At 36.3% G+C, this 14,686-nt stretch overlaps 1 long non-coding RNA gene across 1 annotated transcript; it reads left to right on the forward strand.

The window, feature by feature from the left end:
* The first annotated feature begins 446 nt into the window (after positions 1-446).
* LOC146730240 (uncharacterized) lies at positions 447-7,445 on the forward strand. The gene is made up of 2 exons (XR_014927452.1): positions 447-539; positions 7,295-7,445. It is a non-coding gene; the product is annotated as an uncharacterized LOC146730240 (long non-coding RNA).
* Positions 7,446-14,686: the final 7,241 nt, after the last annotated feature.

A 14,686-nucleotide genomic window follows, 5' to 3' on the forward strand; every position in this document is an offset into this window, starting at 1 on the left:
TTGTTTTTTTTTTTAAATACACTGTTTTCAAATTTTTATAATTGACTTTCATGAATTAAATGGCTGGCTGTTCTTGCAGGTGTTAAAGAGCAAAACTCAAACACAAATGAACCATTGCTTCAGACTGAAGAGCAAAAAAAGCTAAACAAGCACATCCAGGTAAGTGTGCCACATTTTGACAGATTGGTAAGTTGGAAACATGCTTTGTATCAAGTAACATACGTTTTTATCATTATGTGCAGTCCCTTCATATATACACTTTCTGGAGATATTACTATCCTTACAATGATGGGTGTTGATTCGTTCTGGCTCAAATTGTTCAGCATGCATGAAGCTGGCAGAATTTCAATTTATAACTAACATATATGAATTGCAGGATTCATTTTTCTTCTTTCTTTTTCATTTACATTTTACTTGATTCTTCCTTTTAGTTCAGCATGAGCTTGCTTATCCTAAAAGAAGGGCATCTGGCAAAAGTGATGTTTCTTTCACTCAGACTTCATCTAGTGTAAAGAAAAAAAGCAGACAGATGCCTCAAGGTATGGAACTGTTTCAGTATGTCTTTAGCTGCCAAAATTTCAATGTGTATTGCACCTCATAGACTATGACTTTATGATGTCTATTTAAACAATAATGAACGACCCGCCAACCCATAATGGACGAAAGCTTACTCCATTATGAGTTGACAAAGAATTTATTATTGTTATTTTTTGAAGCATTTTCAATATCAGTGGATTTGCTGCCACTAAAAAATGGAAAATTTCGAGAAAAATCCACAGTGAACAGAACTGTTTCGCAGTCACTGGCCTGTGAATCTGAATAATTTAAAATGTCTTTCTGAAAATTGTATTCACAATCTCATATGGCAAACTAAGAAAGAAACTAGTTTTTATCCATCAAATATTCTTGTAATTAAATAATTTACAGTGTGGTGTGGAGTAGCATTGTAGTGGTCGCCCGAGTGAACGGCACACAGTGACTAGTACTTTTGGTGTCCGTCACGACCTTGCACTATGCTATGCTAGACGGCCGCCTATGGACTGACGGAATTGACTGTGCGTAGGAGTGTGTACCATGGGTACATGTACGTTGTCGTATTGTTACCCAATCCAGCAAGTGTTTTCAAACCATTGAGGTGGATTTTATTGGCTACAGTCCTGTAATAGCTATTTTCAAATGCTACGAGAGGCCCATGATTTGATGAATACTTCAAGCCAAACGAATGCGTAGCGAGTGAGTGAACATGGCTGGAAAGCTAGTGGGTGTTAGCCATCCTACAAACAGTGATTTTAATCTTGCTGTATAAATAACAAGTCATTGTTAACGACACAGTCCCCGTCCAAAATTTTGTGATTTGACATATCAATTTGATGCTGATGAAGTCATTGAGATTAGATTGAAACCATTAATAGGAGATGGATTTGTAAAAAAAAATATGATTTATTGCTTTTACATGAGAATTGGACAATCATATTGAATCAAATTACAAAAATAATGTTCGTGTTGATGTATCTATTGGTATACTGTTTTTGTACAAAATTTAAACATAAATATTCATTGCATTCATAGGAAAGTAGGCATGGGTACAAATGTACCATGAAAAACAAAATGGCCGCCATATTTGTTTGAATCACGAAAAAAGTATGACGTGCACATATAACCAAATGTGTATGATCATCATTCCAAGTTTAATCCAAATCGACCCAGTCATCTTTGAGAAACAGCCTCGGACATGTGAAAATGACGATTTAGCGCTTATACATTAAAATTGGGCATCGGCCAGCCATATCGAATTGAATCACAAAAACCATGCTGGTGCAGATGTATCTCTTGGTATACTATCTTTGTACAAACTTTAAACAGAGACATTCATTGCATTCAAGATAAAGTAGCATGGGTACCATGAAAAACAAGATGGCCGCCATATTTGTTCGAATCACGATAAAAAAATGACGTGCAACTACAAACCAATATGTATGATCATCATACCAACTTTGATCCAAATCGGCCCAGTCATCTCCGAGAAACTGCTGCAGACACGTTTAGGTATCAGAAATAGCAAATTTTACATCCAAAATGGCCACAAGTCGGCCATTTTTGCTCCGATAATAAAGTAACTTGACGCGTATATGTAAGATATTATGTCTTCATGTAAAGTTTGAATGAAATCAGTCAATTGGTGTTTGAGATATAGCTCCGGACGTACATACATACGGATGGACGGACGGACGGACGGACGGATGGAACTAACCCAAAATGATAGTCCCCGTTTTCGGACTTCGTTCGAACAGGGACTAAAAAAAGACACCTGACAACAATCTTGTTTCACAAATAAGTGTAGTACTACTATTCATTTTTCTGTACTCACACTCTGTAAACATAGCAGCATCTGCTTGGATGAATCATCCCGGGTTAACCTTACAGTACTCATTTCGCCGAACCTCCCGCCCGCTTCCGGATTTCGATCGCTTTTTTTTCGCTCGCTTTGTTCAATTCGACCGCGCAATTTCCGCTTTTTTTCCGACCGCGCAAATCCGGAAGTATCCGCTCGCGGAATCGCTCGCTCGCTCGCTCGCCTGACAGCGCAACCGCCCACATTTACAGTTCATTACCTACTGTTTCATGTACAAGTGTATCATTTTTGTTTTTATGATGTTAAAATAAGAATAAATACAATCAGAAGTTTATAGAACGACCGTTGAAAAAAATACGGTGGATCACACGGCCATATAAAATTGGTAATAATACATACGCGTAGTAATAATGTCCATCATAAACAAGATCGAACCAAACATGTGAAATCAAATACGACACTGACACAGACACAACTAATATGAAATAAAACCATTCTATTTTTGGTGGAGAGCGAAAAATGTCTACTGTAGAGTACGGTATTCGTTGAGTAACCGTGTGTAGGGTGACGGTTGTCATGCACGCATGGTTTGGGTTTAACACGGGTCAAGTTGTAGTTATGTTAAAATTCGTGGCACCTATAACAATTGAAGAATATCTGCAGGAATAGTAAGACTGTGAAAAAAACGACTGATCGATTGTTATAGAATGACCGTAGTGTACAATTTGTCAAACAAATACAATACTTGCAAATGTAATGTCGGCCAGCGCCCATCTTACTTGTCCGAAGTTGTCGAAGCCGACATCACTGGAGATCGCGTTTTTTAACTAGGCGGCTGGCAAGCGGACTAACACGTTACATAAACCTGTTGAATTACAATTATGGTTTTTATGTTTGCGCCCAATGTCTCGTTATAAAATAAAGGATTCAAATTTTGCAGGGTATTCCGTTTTTTGCGAACTCTGGGCGAAATACTTTCATGAGCTGTAGTAGTTCACTTACAGCCAAAACAAAGTCAGCTTGAACATTAAGATGTGCGACGCGACAAAACAAATGCTGCCAGTGATAGATTACGTGACTAAAAGAACAAAATAAACGCAATCAAAGGCGCCGACCACGCGCTTTGGAAATTAATAGAACGCGTTGCTAAGAGGAATCGCACCTGCATCTCGACGACGTCTCCGGACATGAGCAGGGTTTGCCGCGTCTTAGAAAAATTGAAAGTTAAAAAGGAATCAGTGTCAGGAACCATTCACAATGTTTGCATGAAAAATCCCACGCGAAAGCGTTTTTTTTTTTCCTGTTACAAACACTATGATACCTGAATCCCGATTAATTCATAAATATGAATCGGTAAGGGTCAATTTCCTGCAATCCTTCAAGCACAGGGAGCCCAGGAACTATGATCAACTGTACGCACTCCCTATGAGCGGGGGGGGGGGGGGGGGGGTTTATCGGCTAGTATCTAGTGTAAGAAATAGACAAGGGATGAAGGCTCCAGTCAGCTCACATTTTTTAAACTCGAAAAAATAGACGAAAAAAATGAAAAATAAATTCTAAAAAAAATACCAGGTTGAAGAATATTAGTTGCTCCTTCGAATTTCGCCAAAGCCTTACCTACATTTTACCCATATCTGCAGAAAAAATCAAGAAAACTACACAAATTGGCTCCATTTAGGAATTCCTAACGGTTAGTCCGACCGCACGACACCGTTGGAGGCGTGGCCTGTTCAGCATTTGTCAACAACCAATCACAAGACTGGTTACGAACCAGTTGAGCAAGGCTAACCGAGTCGTGACCTCGATGTGGTTCGTAACCATCTTGTGATTGGTTGTTGACAAATGCTGAACAGGCCACGCCTCCAACTGTGCCATGCGTTCGGGCAAACCGTTAGGAATTCCTAAATGGAGTAAATTTGTGTAGTTTTCTTGATTTATTCTGCAGATATCGGTAAAATGTAGGTAGGGCTTTGGCGAAATTTGAAGAAGCAACTAATATTCTTCAACCTGGTATTTTGTTTATATTTAATTTTTCATTCTTTTCGTCTGTTTTTTCGAGTTTAAAAAATGTGAGCTGGCTGGAGCCTTCATCCCTTGTCTATTTCTTACACTAGATACCAGCCGATACCCCCCCCCCGCTCATAGAGGACTGCGTATTACAGTTGATTATAGTTCCTGGGCTCCCTGTGCTTCAAGATTAAATTTGCCTCCGAAAATCTTTCTAACGATGAGCTGGAAGATTGCCATAATTGAGTGCCACCATTTCTGTTCTAAGATTTATTCAGTATAATAATACAAATGTTCACCCCAACAGAGGTGGACATACAGTTTTAGCGACCTGAAGAGCTCGTTGTCAAACAAGGCGAAGCACTACGATAAAGACTTTCCGTTCCAATAAATAATAATTCTCGTTCCCGACATTATGAAATTCTTTCGTTTTGGGGAAAAAAACCTGGAAAAAAAACTGATTTTGACAAAATAATTTAGAAATTGATATTAAGAATAATTCATAACGAAATCAATATGTACCCATATTTTTTTTTCATAATTACTGATTACACACGAATATTACAGAAAAAAATAATTTGCTATATTATCTATATTTGCGCCTTTTATTTGTTTTGAATCGTGACTGAAAGGAGCTGGATGAAATTACAAACTATATAGTGTGTTCGACAACTCATGTATGAACAACAATTTTAATAAATATGATTTTACTTGGTAAAATTACTGTATTTTTCTACATAAAAACAAAAGAATTTCATAATGTCTAGTATGTTATCATAGCGTTGTTGGTAATAGTTGAAAATGATACATCCACGTGAACCTGCTTATATGAGATCGAAGGAGTCTCTGTTTACAACAGCCGTATACATCTAACTGCGTCATCGCTAAGTTTCCTTGTGGACCACGAGCCCTGTTGCTTGTTTGCACGTTATCATGTTCACACAATCGCAGACATTATTTGTAAGGGTGCCCTTTGAAATGGCACATTTTCTCGATGTTTTAGCGAGTACTCCGCGGGTATATGGCTTGTTCTCACATCAGCATAATTTTCCTCGAGTTCACTCATCGCTTTCCCACATGCACTTCTCGTTCTTTGCTGCTAACTTTTTTGCACTCTAATATGTTGTTGTTTTTGTCTTTCTAAACATCGAGTTTATTTTTGACATTCAACGAGATCGCTTGAATTTTGAATTTGATGACGGTTCGAATTTATCCACTTTTACAGTGATCAACATTGCGTTCGAGTAGAGTTACTAGTAATTACAAGCCTGATTTACATTTTTCTTGCGGTGTTTTTTGTCAATGTATTAAATATAAGGGCTTTGGGAAATAACATAATTACATTGCGCGAGTGAAAGAGTTTGGTGAGACTGTCACAACACGTTTTATTTATTTCCAACGCGCGTGTTCGGCGCCTCTGATTGCGTTTATTTTGTATTTTTGTTTTCAAAATGTATCACTGGCTGCGTTTGTTTGTTTTCCTCAACAAATTAACTGTTCCGGGATCTCTTTCATTTTTCGCCCGGCTGCTGCCAATCCAATAATTCGTCGCCGCATGTACTCAGACAAGCGATTAATCGTCACAGTCATTATACTAGTAGTTTAAGTCCAATTGATTTGTAGAAATTCAGCTATGCGATAATTATATGTGCAGTTTTGTTTTGCGCACCCAGACACGAGCAAAAGTTAACCAATAGATTTTCTGAACTACAGCATTCGTATTACTTGTGCAAATTGAGTAAGGGTCATAGTGTGAGTTGCGTTCGCAAATAACAAAGTGTCAAATTATTTTGAGCGCCGTTCGGAATAAATTTAGTCAAAATCACACACAGAAACACACACACAACACACAAATACTGGTACTCAATACATATCGCGATTGACCAGTTATATAGTTGAACTACACACACAAGGACGTAAATATGTAAATACAGGTCACAGTTCGACTTGCGTAGCAAACGTTACAATGTGTCAAGTGATTTGAAGGCGTCTTTGTTCCAACGCAGAGAAGCAATAGGCGTTGTGTTTTGAATCGTCATTAAAACCTAAATTTATTACGAATAAAAACTTAAGTTTATATATACAATGTACGATCATTGTTACTCCAGCGGTCGGTTGGCAAGCGGACGATGTTTTTGAAGCCAGCCATAGCAGGAGCGAGCGAGCGAACAAAAGCGAGCGAGCGAGCGAACAAAAGCGAACGCGAGCGAGCGGAAAAAAAGCGGTCGGTTTCCGGTCGGAAAGCAGCGAGCGGTCGGAAATTAAGCGATAAGCGGTCGGAAAAAAAGCGATAAAAGCGGGAGGTTGAGCGGAATGAGTACTGTAGTTCATTGACACGATTAGGGACATGACAGCGGCATCAGTCGTGGAATCTAGAAGCATGCCTACTAGATGAAATGCTTCAACCGAGCGTGCTTTAACGTAGAGAGCTAACGAGGATGCTTGCAATTTCTCTTTTTAAATAGTTTCTCCTTTATTCGTTTTCGAAAACTACATTGTAATCAAATCCATGGTACAGGGATCAATAATGGGATACATTATTGCGAATAATCTGCTGCATTGACATCATAAAATCCACTGATATTGATAATGCTATAATATAATTAAATATAAGGTTTACTTTAAAATTGCATTACATCATTTATTACATATCCATGTTGATTTGTTTTTGTTATGTTTGACTGACTGGTGGTCATTTACAAAACCATAAAAAATCAACATATGAAAATGTCATTTAATTTGAAATTACTCATAGGATATTACTTATACACCTTGTTTTGATTTTGAGTGATGGCAATTTTTCAACTATTATTTCAAACAACTTCTTTTTGAAAATCTAAACAATTTTGCAGCAACAGATTTTGATTTGTGGCTGTCTATTTACCTTGTTACTTTGTAACAGTAGATTTACTTGATATTTTCTTTTTGTGTTAGGTGCAGAATATAAGATATGGAGTGTTGAAGAAAAGATGGCTGTTACAAATTATTTTTCGCAAGATATTAGACTTCTACACGTGCCTGGAAAGGCTGCTTGCAGTAGTTGTTTACAACAGAATCCAGTTTTGTGCCATAGGTCCTGGAAAAATGTAAAAGATTGTGTTCGTAATTTGATTACGGTACATAAAACGCGGAAGGATAAATGAATTCTGTTATTTTTGCTGCCAGATGTTATATAATAATGTGGTATACATCAAACTGTAAAGAACTGCTAAAGAGCCGCCAGTTCATATTTGCTACCACACCTGATTCTACATCTCACCTCATCAGGTGCTCGGCCATGGTAGTATTAAACTCTTTTTATAGAAAGGGATTCGTTCCAGCAGGATTATGATTTAAGGTATAGATACAGGTTCTTGGGCACTTGGGAGTGAATTTTGTTTTTTTTTTGCTTTTTTTTATCCAAAGTCTTGGCTATAGATTGTTAAAATTTCGCAGTATTGTGAATAGTGGAACATACTCAAAAAACGATTTTAAATTATAGAAAACAGGTACAAACATTCTCTTTTTAGCTCCGCTGTCGACTTTGTCGAGCGGAGCTTATCATATGAGTGATTGTCCGTCGTCGTCGTCGTCGTCCGTCGTCCGTGTCAATGTTTTACTTTTTCGACTTCTTCTTGAAAACTACAAGCCTGAATGCTTTGATACTTGGTGTATATGTACCTTGGGTAGACCTCTCTCAGATTTGTTCATTTCATGATGATATCTTCAATTCTCTAATTTTGGTGAATATTTTTGTCATTTTTAGTAAAAAGTGATATTTTCGACTTCTTGTTGAAAACCGCAAGTGCAATTGCTTTGATACTATATATATATAGGTACTACATGTGGACCTCTCTCAGATTTGTTCATTTTGTAATGATATCTTTAATTCTCTAATTTTGGTGAATTTTTTTGTCATTTTTGGTAAAAAGTGATATTTTCGACTTCTTGTTGAAAACCGCAAGTCCAATTGCTTTGATATTTACATATATAGGTACTACATGTCGACCTCTCTCAGATTTGTTCATTTTGTAATGATATCTTTAATTCTCTAATTTTGGTGAATTTTTTTGTCATTTTTGGTAAAAAGTGATATTTTCGACTTCTTGTTGAAAACCGCAAATCCAATTGCTTTGATATTACATATATAGGTACTACATGTGGACCTCTCTCAGATTTGTTCATTTTGTGATGATATCTTCAATTCTCTAATTTTGGTGAATATTTTTGTAATTTTTGGTAAAAAGTGATATTTTTGACTTCTTGTTGAAAACCGCAAGTCCAATTGCTTTGATATTACATATATAGGTACTACATGTGGACCTCTCTCAGATTTGTTCATTTTCTAATGATATCTTTAATTCTCTAATTTCGGTGAATATTTTTGTAATTTTTGGTAAAAAGTGATATTTTCGACTTCTTGTTGAAAACCGCAAGTCCAATTGCTTTGATATTATATATAGGTACTACATGTGGACCTCTCTCAGATTTGTTCATTTCATGATGATATCTTTAATTCTCTAATTTTGATGAATATTTTTGTAATTTTTGGTAAAAAGTGATATTTTCGACTTCTTGTTGAAAACCGCAAGTCCAATTGCTTTGATATATTATACATATAGGTACTACATGTGGACCTCTCTCAGATTTGTTCATTTTCTAATGATATCTTCTGTTCTTTAATTGCCATGTGCATTGCTAACAGCGGAGCTATCTCAGCCGACAGGCTGCTTGTTTGAATGTTTAGCAAGATTAGGCAAGGCTACATACATAAATAATCAAAAAGAAACATGGTGAAAAAAGTAATGACGGGATCTCCATATTATGCACTATATTTAACTTTTTTCAAAACAATAATAGGTTGTTGTCAAAATAGTGTGAGAATTTCAAGACAAACTGACAAAAACTGTGGAAGCTAATTAATTTCCAATCTCTGTGACTAACCAGAAAACACGAACGGAGATAATGCCTGTTTTATGAAAGTGACGTTAATCGTCTACAAAAATGGCTATTGCATCACAACGACATGCCAAAATCCATCATACATCGATGCTTGCTGATGTTCAATCGTCAGATAAAAAATAAAATAAAAATATTTACAATTCAAGGGAAACGGACGTAAAATTGTCTGCAGAGTCAACACCTTGCGCGAAAACTGTCACGGTGTCGTGTTATCATTTCCACTGAGGGAGGGGCACAATGGATCACGTAAAGCTGATGAGATATTCATACAGTTATATAAACATTGCGGATTGAGTCTAAATTTACTTTCCCTCAAACCTTAAAAAAAATACATTGTATGACTCAGTTTTTCGTGATCTCCAGTGAAATGGACCATGCGAAGTTAGATGACCAGTTTGAAATGGGCCGTAATATTTTGCTACACAACGGCTATTTGCAGTTTTTACTACTCAATCGGTCAACTGCCTGTGAGAAAAAATCTAAATGGGAGGGAAAATATTGTAAATCGAGACAGGTTTCATTCAACTAAAGATGAGATGGGTCGATAAAAATTAAACGAACCCTGACCTCTGGAAGTACCCGATTTATAGAGTGCCTTAGTACCAGAGGTTGCAGAACGTACTTTTCGACATCGCTACAGGTGCATGCTAGCTGACAAGGGGGTTTCCGATTGAGGTAACCAAGATGGCATCACAGAGTGCTTCATTTTTCCGTGGTGCTTAAAAACAGAATCTTGTTGGCAATTTTTCTCTAATTTCCAGGGTATTTTTTTATTTTTAATTAACCGAGCATTTTTCCGAGCATGCCATTGAAAAGTTATCGATACAGCACAGCAATGGTGTTTATCCATTGCATTGCAATGCTATCAGCAGGGTGATCTCTACAGCAAAACGAAAAATGTTTACTTTGTATACTTCAGTTTTAAAATACCTTGGGAGAAAAAAAATGTGTGAAAACAAAAATATTTAGTAATATAACAATATGCCAGGCTAGAAGTTGTTGACATGTTGCGAGATAAGGGTGAAACTGTTTACTTATCATTTACAACTGTAAGCAACGTAAACAAACTTCGGGACATTTAATCACATACGTGTGCCTCGGTTCCCTCTATTTTAAAATCGTTTTTTTTTGAGTGTTTCAGCATTGACAATGCTCCAAAATTTTAACATTATCTAGCCAAGACTGTCTGGGTAAGAAAAAGCAAAAAAAAAAATAATTCACTCAAAGTGCCCACGAACATGCATCTATACCTTAAGGCCACTTCATTGTTATTGCAATGAATCTCACACTGTCAGATATTGTGGTCAAATCTATGCAAGTTGTTGTAACCTTTGCAGTTGGGTCATACCTTCATTAATTTCTGATAACTGGTACTATAGAAACAGTGACAGGTTCTTAAAGCGACAATAGATTTTGATAAATTTTGTTTAAATATACCTACATAAAGATTACCAAAATACTGTTTTAGACATAATTGCGTGGAGATCGGTCAGCCTTTCAAGCTGGGAACGTATTTGACCCAGGGCCTTCAGTAAGTTATCATGTACTGTAATTTTTCATCAAAACTGGAATTCAATAGATGGAGACCATAACGCAACCGTGCCCCCCCTATTTCACTGACAATGATTTAATGTACAATGTCCGTTTATGCTATGCTTTCAGTGTCTGCAGGAAATGTTTTATAAAAATGAAAATATCGATAGTTGCAGCTATTGTCATTTTAACTACAGTGGTCACAAAAAATTTATGTCTTTATACTGAACTGAATGTGTGATCAGGTGAAACAAACCTATCTCTGCTACTCAGTAGTATTCTACATGTGCACTTGTCCTACATTCTAAAAAACATGTTACACTGATTGGTCTTATGGTAATCATGTCAATCAAAATCATGCTTTGCTCCAAAAGCCAATAGCAAGTTTGAGATATTCTGTGTACATCATTTGTTACTTGGGATGAATTATAAAAACATAATTGGATTCTAGAAATGTAAATGTTATTGAATTGAGCTCATTCTGAAATAAGTGACTGAATTCATGGTTCCATTAATGGAGTTCCTGTGTTCTTTGTTATGATTAATTAATATTTTCATGTATTTCTACCTCCATATATTTTGTTTTTCATTAAATAAATCCTAAAGCAAGGTGGTCGTTGCGCCATGGCCTGGTTGATAATGGACTTGTACCGATGCATACAATGCGTGTGAAATACATTGTTTACGTGTAATTCAAACACCCGCTGCGCCGACCACCACCCTTTAAGTTTATGGGCATAAGCATTTAGATCATTTACAATGATCATTTTGTGCATTTGATCTTAGGTGTACTTGAGTTCCAAACAGGTTTATTCCTTCCACTACCATAGTTATCTGTGGTCATCCACAACATGGTCTTGTTTAAATTTTGGAGTACCATATGCTCTATCTCACCTAAATTTGGGATGGAAAATTACCACCTTTTCATGCTGGAAGTTTCAAAATAAGAATAAACATTTTGTTTGATATTGCATTCCAACAGAAACGAAAAAATATACTAAAAATATTTACAAATTTTCTATACATAATGCCACATGTGGCTGAGAAAAAACACAACTATGGAAAACTCCCTGCCTATACTATTAACAAGTACACTTTGATCTCTGCTCATTATAATGTAAGAAAGGAATATGTATTCCTTCAAACTATTGCAAATAAAGTTGGTTATTAGAAAATAGCGTGATATTCTGTGTGAAAGTTGTATCAACCAGATTCCAACCCTATTCTATTTCAGCGAATTCAAAATTTGGAAACAATGCTAGATAAATACTGATAGGAGTTCATTGCTCTGAGAATTACAGTTGCAGTTTATGCAACTATCAGTGTTGTCCCCTACTGGAGATGTACATTGCCATTTTGTACAAAAAATGTTAAAAAGAAATGCTTGCTTCCCTAATAAAATTGTGCAGAACGAGAGGGGAGCAGCTACCTTCCCTACCCAATTTTCAGCACCACTAAGTTATTGGACGATGTTGTATATACAAAAATATCCACACCTATTTTTATTTATACACTTAATTACTTAACATCCATTGGAATGGATGATAATGGATAGATGAAAAGTGACATGACAAAGAAAAAAAAATTAAAAATTTAGGAAGTGTTGCTGTCTAAATTCAAAACAGATTTACAAATATTAAACTAAAGGTATTCACAGAGATTTATTGCTCAAGCAAATTTGTGAATATTTTGTATACATAAATGGAATGTTTTTGTGCTGGGCATAGACAGGGCAAGGCATCACAAATTGTTTTTCATTTTTTCGATCTGATTTTTGTTACAGAGAAGACATACCTCGCATTTGCTGGTAACTGAGTGTACGAGTTTCAATTCTCTATAACAATTATACTGCCATTTGTGAATTGCACTTATATGTGTGAATGCTATGCTCTTGTTCATATCAGTTCGAGGACATGTGAAGTGACACTTTGCACATGTGGGAGTGACACCCCCGAGATTTTCCACGTCCTCTGAAAAAAATCGCGTCCTCAGAAAGGAGGTCCTCAGTATGATAGTCAAACGCAGGTCCTTGAAGAAATGGTCTGATTGCTAAACTCTACTAACCCATGTATACCTACAATAATATTATATTATGTAATTAAATATCAAGCCTGTAAACCCACTAGAAAGTGACGTCCTCGGAGACTGGTCTAGAAACCGAGTCCTCTGAGCATATAGTAATGCGAGAATGTGTGTGTGTGTGTGTGTGTGTGCGTTAGTAAACCATGAAATGTGGAGCCATTGGCCTGTTTACACACCAACGATGTGAAGCCCCTCCTGAAAGTGACGCCTTGCACTCGGGCTCCACATTGTTTCCTGTTTAAAACAAAGTGTAGACGCAGAAGTAGAGCCAGTAGACCAGACACACACAAACAAAGTGGAGCCCTTTGTACAAGTGGAGCCCCAAATTGGTGGCTCCACAATGTTTCATAATTTATATTAATATTTAATCGAATTTAAGTCAGGTTTGCGAAGCTTAGGTTTAGTATCGGGGAAGGTATGGTTCACGTTATATTAATATTAATGTTAATATAAATATACCATACCTTACCCCGATACTAAACCTAAGCTTCGCAAACATTTCTATGTTCAGTCACGGGATATTCAACTCTAGTTTAATTAAACTTAATTAAAGTGCAATTCTCCATTGTATTGCATTGTAATTGAGTTTAATTAAACTCCAATTAATACGCAACCCTATATAGGAACGCGTTTTAATCAAGTTCATATCGCAACTATATTAAAAGTTAATTCAACTATATTAAAAGTTAATTCAATGGTGGCTCCACAATTCATGGGACACCTGTATGTATGTGTGTGTGTTTGTGTATGTGTGTTCGTCTGTTTCACTAATATCTCAAGAACCATACATCAGTTTTTGATGAAACTTGGTGCATATATGCTCTGGACCAATGCGCAGATTTGCTTAGGTTTTAGTAAAATTCCATGCATATTAATTACCTAATTTGCGTGATAATAAGCTAATTTTAGCCGTTCCATGACTGTTCCATTGATATTTAAAGAACCACTCATTGGATTTTGATGAAACTTTGTATATAGATGCTCTGAACTTGTGCGCAGATTTGATTAGTTTTTGGTGAAAATTACCTAATTACTAATTACCTAATTTGCATAATGATTAGTGAATTTTCGGTTTTTCAACTGATCAAGTACTAATCATCACATTTCAATGAAACTTGGTACACAGATGTCATAGGACACTGCACAGACCTGATAGTTTTTAGGGTGATATCAGTGCATATTAATTACCTAATTTGCATAATTAATGTTCAGCTTTTGATGTTTCAAGTAGTAAGCATTAGGGCCTTCGGCACTGTGAAGTTCAATACTTGAACGATTGCACGACACGAGTACATTATCCTAAACATATTGCCATGTAGTGGCTCAACATTAATGAATATTTCCCTGTTGTGGCTCAGCATTGACCTTGCCCTGTATGTAGTGGCTTAACTTCACTATTGCCCTGTAGTGGCTTAACTTCACTAATGCCCTGTAGTAGTTTGTCAATACTACCCTATAGTGGTTCATCAACAGTACTGCCCTTTGAGGCATATTATTCAAGCACAGTAATATTAATCTTATAAAACATTGTACATGTAATTTGAATTTAGTAATATCACTGATAAATATGACTGCACTGTTACTGTGTTCTTGAATTATTACTTTCCCTGAAAATATGGCTCTGTATTTACAGTTTATTAATAAATGATGCTGTATGTATAGTAAATACCTTTATACTGAACATCAGGGGTCACTCAGTTTTATGAATGATATTTCTGAAGCAAGTACGTGTATGACAAATAGTCTTGTTTTTGACTCCCGTGTGCAAAG

This window comes from Saccoglossus kowalevskii, chromosome 19 (assembly GCF_978046115.1).
Source record: "Saccoglossus kowalevskii chromosome 19, keSacKowa6.1, whole genome shotgun sequence".
Lineage (NCBI taxonomy): Eukaryota > Metazoa > Hemichordata > Enteropneusta > Harrimaniidae > Saccoglossus > Saccoglossus kowalevskii.